The sequence below is a fragment of the Schistocerca serialis genome, chromosome 1 (genome assembly GCF_023864345.2).
Source record: "Schistocerca serialis cubense isolate TAMUIC-IGC-003099 chromosome 1, iqSchSeri2.2, whole genome shotgun sequence".
Taxonomy (NCBI): domain Eukaryota; kingdom Metazoa; phylum Arthropoda; class Insecta; order Orthoptera; family Acrididae; genus Schistocerca; species Schistocerca serialis.
The window spans coordinates 356,156,980-356,167,725 of record NC_064638.1 but is presented as its reverse complement, the minus strand read 5'-3'; the positions used below and the strand labels follow the sequence as shown (position 1 = coordinate 356,167,725).

Sequence of the window (10,746 nt, the reverse complement as noted above, 5' to 3'; positions counted from 1 at the left end):
AGAATCATAACCTTGTGGAAAACCCAGATGCAGGATCTTCTCAGTCTACCCACCTAGCACAGGTTTATTAATGGACTGGCCACCTGTGAAAGCAGCCACGTCTTACCAGCTCTGCTTCCATCATTGCACAGCTTTTCATATTCTACATCTACGTCTACATATATACTACACTAGCCACCAAGCAGTGTGTGGAGGGCACAATTCGTGCCAAAGTCATACACCCACCGCATCCACCCCCATTCAGCTCGCGGATCGCATGAGAGAAAAACAACTGTCTGAACACATCAGTACGAGTTCTAATTTCTCTTGTCTTTGAATGGTGATCACTACGGGATTTGAAAATGGGTGGTAATAATACATGCTCTACATCCTCGGCAAAGATCGGATTTCGGAAATTAGTGAGCAGCCCCTTCCGTTTAGTGCATCGTCTATCTGCAAGTGTGTCCCACTTCAAACTTTCTATGAGATTTTTAATGCTCTCACGATGGCTAAAGGTACCAGTCATGAATCTTGCCACTCTTCTTTGGACCTTCTCAATCTCTTGAATCAGACCCAGCTGGTAAGGGTCCCATACAGATGAACAATACTCTAAGGCTGGACGAACTAACATATTGTAAGCAATTTCCTTTGTCAATGGACTGCATCACTTCAGGATTCTACCAATAAACCGCAATCTAGATTTTACCTTACCCATTACTTGTGTAATCTGATCGTTCCATTTGAGATAATTTCGAATAGTCACACCCAGATACTTGACAGATGTTACCGCTTCCAAAGACTGGGCATTTATTTTTTACTCGTACATTAATGGGGATTTCTGCCTTTTTACAACAGGCTCTAGATATCGGCTCACAAGTTGATGCCATATTTCTCGACTTTCAAAAGGCATTCGACTCATTTCCGCACTGTCACTTGATCCAAAACGTGCGCACTTAGGTCTATCTGATGACATATGTGGTTGGATAAAAAATTTTCTGACAGAGAGCAGTATGTCATCCTGAACGGGGTGACTCCAACAGAAACAAGTGTAACTTCAGGTGTGCCCCAGGGCAGCGTAATAGGTCCACTGCTTTTTACAATTTACATAAACTATTTGGCTCATGGTATTGACAGCGGCATTAGACTGTTTGCCGATGATGCTTTAATTTAGCATCTAGTAAAATCATCAGACGATCAATTCCAATTAGAAAATGATCTAGAGAGAATTTCTGTAAGTGCGAAAAGTGGTAATTAGCACTAAAGAAAGAAAAGTGCGAGGTTGTATACATGGTACGAAAAGAAATCCGATAAATTTTGGGTATACAATAAATCGCACAAATCTAAGGGCTGTTAATTCGACTAAGTATCTAAGAATTACAATTACGAGCAACTTAAATTGGAAAGACCACATAGATAATATTGTGGGGAAGGTGAAACAGAGACTTCACTTTGTTGGCAAAACACTTAGAAGATGCAACAAACTCATTAAAGAGACAGCCTACATTACACTTGTCCGTCCTCTGCTGGAATATTGCTGTGTGGTATGGGATCCTTACCAGTTAGGATTGATGGAGGACATCAAAAAAGTGCAAAGAATGGCAGCTCGTTTTGGTTATCGGGCAATAGGGGTGAGAGTGTCACTGATGTGATACGTGAGTTGGGATGGCAGTCACTGAAACAAAGGCAGTTTTCTTTGCGGCGAGATCTATTTACAAAATTTCAATCACCAACTTTCTCTTCCGAATACAGAAATATTTTGTTGACACCCACCTATGTAGGGAGAAATAATGATCATAATAAAATAAGAGAAATCAGAGCTCAGATGGAAAGATTTAGGTGTTCCTTTTTCCCATGCACCATTCGAGAGTGGAATAGTAGAGAAGTAGTATGGAAATTGCAGAGTACCAATGTAGATAAGAATGGTGCTATATTTGTAGTATAGTCAACATATAATGTTACGGGGATATCGTCTGGGCCAGATGCCTTCCTGGTGTCTAAGGATCGTAACTGTTTTACAATCCCAGATACACTAAGCACTATGTCAGCCATCCTTGCGTTTGTTTGATAATTGAAAGGGGGAATGGTGCTGCAGTCCTCTACTGTAAACGAGTTTTTGAAAGCTAGGTTTAGAATTTCGGCCTTCTGTTTCTCATCGTCCATTACATTGCCCGTACTGTCAGCAAGAGAAGGTATTGAAATATTTGTAGCATTCATAAATTTCACGTATGACCAAAATGTTTTGGGGTTATTTTTAGAATCAGCAGTGGTTTTTTTTTTTTTTTTTCCTATTACATTTATTGATTTCCATGGATCCCTTGGAGAGGAGTCTCTGGGATGCGGAAAGAGTCAAAGTTTTACATGGATACTATAAAATTCTAATGCAAACAGAGTAACGAGCTATAATCCTTGTGAAGATATTCATCAATGGAGTAGAAGGAGTTTGCCAACAGGAAGTTCTTTAATTCACCCTGAAACTGATCTTTATCACTTACAAGACCTTTGATATGCTCTGCTAAGTTATTGAATATATGAGTACCCATGTATTTGACTCCTTTTTGTACTAATGTTAAGCTTTTATAGCCCTTATACAGATTGTTTTTGGTTCTGGTATTATAATCATGTTTTGCACTATTTTGTGTAACAAGAAACATGTTGGAAAAGACAAAGGACATCAATGAGTATATGTACTGATAAGTAGTAGTTAGAATACCAAGTTTCTTAAAGAGGTCTCTGCATGATGATTTAGGACTGACACCATATATAATTCTAATGAATCATTTCTGAATTTTGAAAAATGTTCTCTTTGTGAGAGGAGTTTCCCCAAAAGACGATTCCATAACTCATTAGTGAATAGAAGTAGGCCGAATAAACTAACTTCTTCATTTTGAAATCACCTATTTTTGCTATCATGTGTACTGCACACGTAGCTGAACTAAGGCAATTCATTAGGTCTAGAGTGTGAGTTTTCTAATTTAGGTTGTGGTCAATTTGTAGCCCTAAAAATTTGACACTGTCTACAGCTTTAATTTCATTGTTTGAATAAATTATACTTATAGGGTCAGGTATCCTTTGTGAGGTAGTAAACTGTATGTACTGGGTCTTGTCAAAATTCAGTGACAATCCATTTGCTGTGAACTACCCACTGATACTTACAAAAATTTCAATAGCTGATTGCTCAGTGAGATCACAGGTACTGTTTTTTATACCAATACTTGTATCATCTGCAAATAAGACAAAATTTGCATTTTGTGACACTGCATATGGAAGGTAGAAACAAGGGACCTAAAGTAGAGTCCTGGGGCACCCCTTATCTGATGGTTTCGTATTTTGAATAACTATTGTTATGTGGTAAGCCACACACACACACACACACACACACACACACACACACACACACACACACACACACACTATTTTCTATTTAAAAGATACGATGAGAACCATGAGTCTGCTATTCCTGTTATCCCACAATATTTTAATTTGTGTATAAGGATATCATGCTTAATACAATCAAAAGCTTTAGCCAAATCACAGAAATGTCACGTGGAAATAACTTTTGATTTATCGATTCTAATACATCACCTGCAGAAGTAAATATAGCTTGATCAGTTGACAATCCTTTCCGAAATCCAAACTGATTGTGAATGAGAATATTTTTCTGTACTAAGTGTTTATAAAGTCTGTTGTACATAACCCTTTCAAACACTTTTGAAAATATCTTCAATAAGGAAATGGGACGGAAGTTTTCCACTGATGATTGGTCTCTTTTGTGTAATGGTTTGACAGTAGCATATTTAAGCCTATCTGGAAAACTACCACTGTGGAGGGATTCATTACTCAGCATGTCACAAAGTTCTGAGGACAACATTTAATTATGTTAGTGCTGATTTCATCATAACCACTGGAACATTTGTTTTTGAGAGAGCTAATAATATTAGAAATCTCTTTTGGTGAGGTAGAATATAGCTGAATTTTGTCAAACTTCTGCAGAAATGCATTTTTTAAATATTTTAAGCTGTCTTCTGAGGAACTATGCAAACCTAAGTTGTCTGCTACAGAAAGGAAAAAGTTGTTGAAAGTGCCTGCTATTTTGGAGGTATCTCTAATCAACTCATTATTTACATTGAACATAATTTCCTGATTTGCCTGATTAGTTTTTCCTGTTTCACTTTTTACTGTTTTCCATATAGTTTTTATGTTGTTATTAGAGGCATTTATTTTTTCTTGAAAATAAATACATTTTGAGGTTCCGACTGCTTTGTTTGGAATTTTACAATATAATTTGTAATGTGATTTAGCTTTGTAGTCATCGTTTTCCCTTGAAATTAAGTAAAGTCTTCATTTTGTTTTTCAAGATACTTTTATTCCATTTGTAATCCAAGGTTTTGAAACATTTAATCTATTTGCTTTGATTACTTTCTTAGGGCAGCAGTTTTCAATGTGACCTATGACCGTATTAGAGAAACAGTTATATTTTTCTTTTATCCCAGGTGAATTGTATACATCTTTCCAGTCTGTATTACTCAAACAGCTTTTTTATACTTTATAAAAGACATATTTATGCCAGTGACTATAACACTTTCTTTATTTCACAATTGCAATTTCGGCCTTAGGCCATTATCAAGTGAAGATGTTATGGCTATTAGGTCATGTCAACCTAATAGCCATAACATCTTCACTTCATAATGGCCTAAGGCCAAAACTGCAACTGTGAAATAAAGAAAGTTTTACAGTCACTGGTGTAAATATGACGTCGTTTATAAAGTTCTACATGACTGTGAATCCCAGTTACAAAAAGTTAATTAGTTTTTTATACCTTCAATTCCTGTTTATTATTCGTATAGTTTCCCACTTCCTGTTATTAGTTGAATCAGATCCCACTATATCATATGTAAGCAACTGGTCATCATGATCTGAAAGACCATTAAATATTGGATTTATACTATGATTTGCTAGTGTGGTAGTACCTACGAAAATGTTATCAATAGCAGTGCTGCTGGTACCCATAAACCTGGTTGGAAACTGTACTAAGGAATGAGATTATAAGAAGTGGTAAGATACTCTAGTATGGATCTTGAGTAATTATCCTTCAGAAAATTTAAATTAAAATCTCCACTTAGTATGAGTTTATTATTTTTAGAAGTTAAGAAATTTAATACTGCATCAAGCCTGTATGGTGAATAGCTGGAAATTACCAGTTGGAGCCCTGTATACTGTGAATAATTATTTTTCTTGTGTGTGTTTCTACTTGTGTGGCACATGCTTCAAAATGCTGATCACTACAGTATTTAAGAATGTCAATGTTTTTATAATTGTGACCCTTCCTAATGTAAGTGGCAACTCCTTTCTCCATCTCTTTTCTACAGTACTTTGAAGCTAAGGTATATCCTACCATACTAAGCATTTAAATTTCACTACCTAAATGATGTTCAGAAATAAAAATAATATCAACAGGATTTGTAGACTGTAGCTCATCTAAACAGATCTGAAATTCATTAATTTTGTTTTTTAAACCTCTGATTTTTGATGTAGTAAATTTATTGTTACTTTTTTTGTCTTCACAAGTATTATGCTTAACATTTTCAAATACTTCTTGTTTCAATATTGAATGTGTAGATAATGAGCTTAATCTAAAAAAGAACTACTTCCATGAGTTACAGTGTCCCCCCTTAAAGAATTTGCTATCAACCTAGCTAGTATATCCTTCCCTATTCTATTGAGATGCAGGCCATGAGGAGAAAAGCCCCACCTACCAATAATGTCAATAGGAACCAAACCAATCCCTGACCCAGCAATAGCCCGAAGCAGTCGATCCAACTCCATATTGACCCTCTTCACAGAGCTGTTCAACTGGGTTCGATTGTACTACTTGAAAACAGGCACAAACTCAACATTAGTATGGTTTGTTGCTGATGCTATTTTTACGAGGTGCTATTTTTACCAGGTACCTATCGATTCCGTTCCCTGCTCCACCCACTATTACAACATGATCCTCCTTCGTGAAACCCTTACTCAAAGATCCTAGGCCCTTTATCACTTGGCTGAGAGATGCACTAGGCTTGAAAGAGTTTGTGACCTGGCAGCTGTCACCTAATTTTCCCTTCAGAAGTTGGCCCACGCCTCTTCCATGACTGCTACCTAACAGCAGAATTTTTTTCCTACTTTTTCTGAAGCAACAGGCTTCCTAACTTAATTCTGCTGTGCATCACCTGCACCTACATCTACATGAGGCTCTTCATTACTTAACTGTGGCACCAGGGCAAATCTGTTTTTTGTGCCATCAATGTAACTGTCAGATACTGTCCTCTTTCTGTGGCCCTTGTTCCCTCCTACCACTTCCCACTTCTCTTCACCCTTCTTCCCCCTTAACCTAATTAGTTCCTCCCTAGCTTTATCTCATTCAGCCTGAAGGGCTCTAATCTTCTCCTCCTGTTCTGCTATTTGCATATCCCGTGAACACACTACAGTACCTAGGAAGAGCTTCATTTTGTTCCCCAGTTTCCATGCCACTACATTCCCCCCAGTGAAACGATCTGTCACTACAGCTGCATAGCACCCCAGAACTAACTATCCTACGGCAGCTAAAACACTTCACACTCATGATCGTTTACAATATAGGCCTACTTCTTAAGGTATCACTAAATAAAGATAATTTCCTATTTACTATGCTCTATGGGGCTCTAATATAAATATAATACTAATGTACTTACTTAGACTTCGAATCACTTAACTTTCGCACACAAAATTTAGGCCTAAAAACGGCTGTTAAGCGGTAATGGTTTTATGCAATTTTCTTTAAAAATGTGGCACAGAACGTAAAATCTTCACTTCCCCAAACAGTTATTACACTACTGAATGTAATTAAACCTAATAAAATCCAGCCACTGCACTTAGTACTCACTAGAACTTCAAAAATAAGCACACACGAAATGTCAACACAACCGGTCGGTCCAAAGAGCATATGTGGACAAATTGCTTTCAAATTCGTTAAAAGAATCTCTCTCTGACATTTTGACAGCTACTTTCATTTCGCATAATTTCTGTTTGTCAGCGGGGCAGTGACAACGTTTAAAATGACTGTGCAAAACTCTCTGCTTTCTCAGCAACTCCCTAATATGTTTGTTGTACCAAGGCAGATCCTTTCCCTCCCCTATATTTTTGCTAGGTGGTGGACAGTACCTTTAAATTCTAACAAAAGATGCTCAATATCTTTGAGTCTTGCGGTGAATGCTTGGAGCTGACTATGACACTTTTATTTGCTTTCCCAAACAAGAAAAATCTACACTGTTCCTTTGGTTTTTTGCAACTTCCACTGACATAGAAGCCACAATCACATTATGGTCATTAATACCTTCTTTTATATTAACTTCCTCAAAACGATCAGGTCTGTTTGTCACCAAGATATCTAATATGTTCCCATCTTGAGTTGGTTTTCTAACCAATTGCTGAAGCTTGTATGTTGAAAGTGCTCCTAGAATAACTTCACGAGTCTTTGCTTCTGCCCCCTGTGATAAACGTGTAATTTTCCCAGTCAATGGATGCCAGATTAAAGCCTCCACCTATAAAGCACTCCGTCTTCAGGCCTCAAGTGGACCATCCGACCGCCGTGTCATCCTCGGTGAGGATGCGGATAGGAGGGGCGTGTGGTCAGCACACCGCTCTCCCGGTCGTTATGATGGTTTTCTTTGACCGGAGCCGCTACTATTCAGTCGAGTAGCTCCTCAATTGACATCACGAGGCTGAGTGCACCCCGAAAAATGACAACAGCACATGGCGGCTGGATGGTCACCCATCCAAGTGCCGGCCACACCCGACAGCGCTTAACTTTGGTGATCTCACGGGAACCAGTGTATCCACTGCGGCAAGGCCGTTGTCTCTCCACCTATAACTAATGGATAATTTGGATATTTATTTCCTGTGTACTCTGGACTTTCCCTGAAACATTCTGCGAAGTTTGTTGCGGATGCTGGTGGTCTATAAAAACATCCTAATACAATGGTCAATCCTTGTCTGATTGCAGCTTAATCCAGACTATTTCACAGTCTGATCCAATATCGATTTCAACTGGTTTAAACAGCTTTCAACTGCAATGAACACACCACCACCCATAGCATCAGTCCTATCCTTCCTAAACGTTGTCCAATCCAAGTTCAAAATTTCACTGCTACTTATGTCCGGTGCCAACCAGGTTTTGGTACCTAATATAATATTGGCATTGTTACTGTTTATTTCGGAGAGTAACTCGGGGATCTTGCTACAGTACTTCAACAATTTGCTAATATGAGATATAGCATATGTAAATCCTTTGGAATGACCTGTTTAGGTGAGCTAACAACTTTTACAGTTGGCACACCCACATTACTGTCATGAACTGGTAATTTTTTCAGGCCAACGGTTTGTTTCCCGTGGGGAGGAACCTAATCTAAAAAAAAACCCTGTGCACACAAGTACTGTGTTACCCATGTAGCTGCTTCCTGTGTGTAGAAGGGCATCCTACAACCTTCCACCCCATAGCTTAGGTCAAGGAATCTACAACCATTTGCGTCACAGAGTCAACGATATTGGTGTGACTATCAACCAGCTGTCTAATATGATGAATGGCCACCACCAAACTGTGGCCAAGTGCAAAGTAGACCACCTTGAAGCACAACATGCAGTTGAACATAACATGCCTGATTTCAATGGTTGCTTCACTATGGAGCCATTTGAATCCTTCTCTCAATCACCAGCTTTTCTGAACTGTGCATGTTGGTACTATCCTTACAACACATTCTCCACTCCTGTAATTGTCCTGGCCTCAACCTACGGCAACATACTGTCCCCCATACCCTCCACTGAACAGTTTCCACTCCATCTGCCCTATCATTTCCTTCCCATTCTTGACTCCCACCCTCTCCGTTTGACACCATCTGTCAATGCTCCCGCTCATCTTTCCCTGTTCCTCTCCTTTTTTCACTCTGTTTTCCTCACCTCCCTGCCCCAAAATGTCCTGTCTCTGTGCCTGTTGGCATTCTAGTGCATACTCTACCAGACAGTGTTCCTCTCTTGCCCCACCCATGCACTGCTATCCCTTTTCCCTTCCCCACCCCTTTCAGATTGCTACTTCCATTTCACGTGATAGTAACAGTCTGGTCCAAGATGCCTCAGTTGGCAGTCATGCTTGCATGAGGCGTGGTTGCTTGTGTGAATGAGTAGTGTGTTTCATTTTCTGATGAAGGCTGTGGCCGAAAGCTTATGTTTAAGTATGCTAACTGTGCCTGTCTGCAACTTAAAGCATCATCTTTATGGTAAGTAGCAATATACCTTTTCCTACATTGTTGAAGGCTTGCTTGAATTCTATATTTGATTTAGCATAAAATAAGTGAAAATTTTCTTTAGTGTCAGAACATGAGATACTTCTTGATCTGGAGAAACCATTCAACTTTGATGAGAATCTGTCAGAACTATGAAATGTCAAACAATGCAGGGTTCCCATTTCTTTATGTATGAGGGGAAAGTGAGAATACTGGGAGGTTGTATTTTTTTTTAAATACTGGGAGGTTGTGTCTTTTTTTTTAAAATATTGGAGGCAAAGTTGTGAAGAAACTGGCAAATACATTATCTGCAGGCTGTATTGTGACTAGGTTTCACAAAGTGTAACACGATGCTCTGAGATGCTTAACTACCTCCATTCTGAGCAATGTCGTCAGACTACTGGAACAATACAACCAACCAGAATTCCAGCCAAGAGTAAGCTCCCGTCTAACAATGAAATGAAGAGGGGTCACAGTGCAACTGACCAGTCCATACAGGGAGTGGACATACACTGATGCAACACTAAAAATAAATGCAGAGTAATGAAATTTCAAGAATACATTTGCCAAGTTAACACATGTAAGTGATTAACATTGCAAGATCACAGTTCATGTAAACACAAGAAGCCATCGCAAATGTGAAATGCTGATACATTAATAACTGGTGTAACTGCCAGAATGTTGAATGCTAGCATGTGAATGTGCATGCAATGTGTTGTACAGGTGCTGGATGTCAGTTTGTGGGTCAGTTAATACAGGGACAGTTTATGCTGTTTGTGGATGGAGATGTCCGTTATGTCCCATCTGTGCTCAACTGGAGACTGATCTGGTGATCAAGCAGGACAAGGCAACATGTTAACTCAATGAAGAGCATGTTGGGTTACAACAGTGTTATGTGGGTGTGTTTTACCCCGCTGGAAAACAACCCCGGAATTGCAGTTCTTGAATGGCAGCACAACAGGTCAAATCACCAGATTGACATACAAATTTCCAGTCAGGGTACATGGGATAACCACCAGTATGCTCCTGCTGTCAAAACTGCATCCCCCCCCCTCCCCCGACCATAATTCCAGGTGAAGGGCTAGTGTGTGTCGCATGCTGACAGGCTGGTTGCAGGCCTTCAACTGGCTTCCTCCTAACCATGACACAGCCAACACTGGCACCAATGCAGAACCAGCTTTCATCAGAAATCAATAGACTCCACCCTGCCCTCCAATGAACTCCCATGTGACGCCACTGAAGTCGCAGATAGCAGTGGTTTGGGGTCAGCGTAATGTGCACTACAGGGCATCTGGCTCAGACCTGTCCTTGAATTAATAGATTTGTAACAGTTTGTTGTGTCACTATGGTGCCACCTGCCACCGCAGATGCAGTATGATGTGCCAGTGTTTTCCTTCTATGTAGTGCCACATGGCCATCCAGGGCCTCATCTTGCGACTGTGCATTCTCATGACCACCACTGCCGGCAATCGCG

The 10,746-nt window shown here is 39.5% G+C and overlaps 1 protein-coding gene and 1 pseudogene across 5 annotated transcripts in view; both read right to left on the bottom strand.

Moving 5' to 3' along the window:
• The window catches only part of LOC126470154 (ribonuclease P protein subunit p21), a 47,704-nt gene that overhangs the window by 16,242 nt on the left and 20,716 nt on the right, over positions 1-10,746 (bottom strand). The window lies entirely within an intron of this gene.
• Positions 7,738-7,854, bottom strand: LOC126426621 (5S ribosomal RNA; annotated as a pseudogene).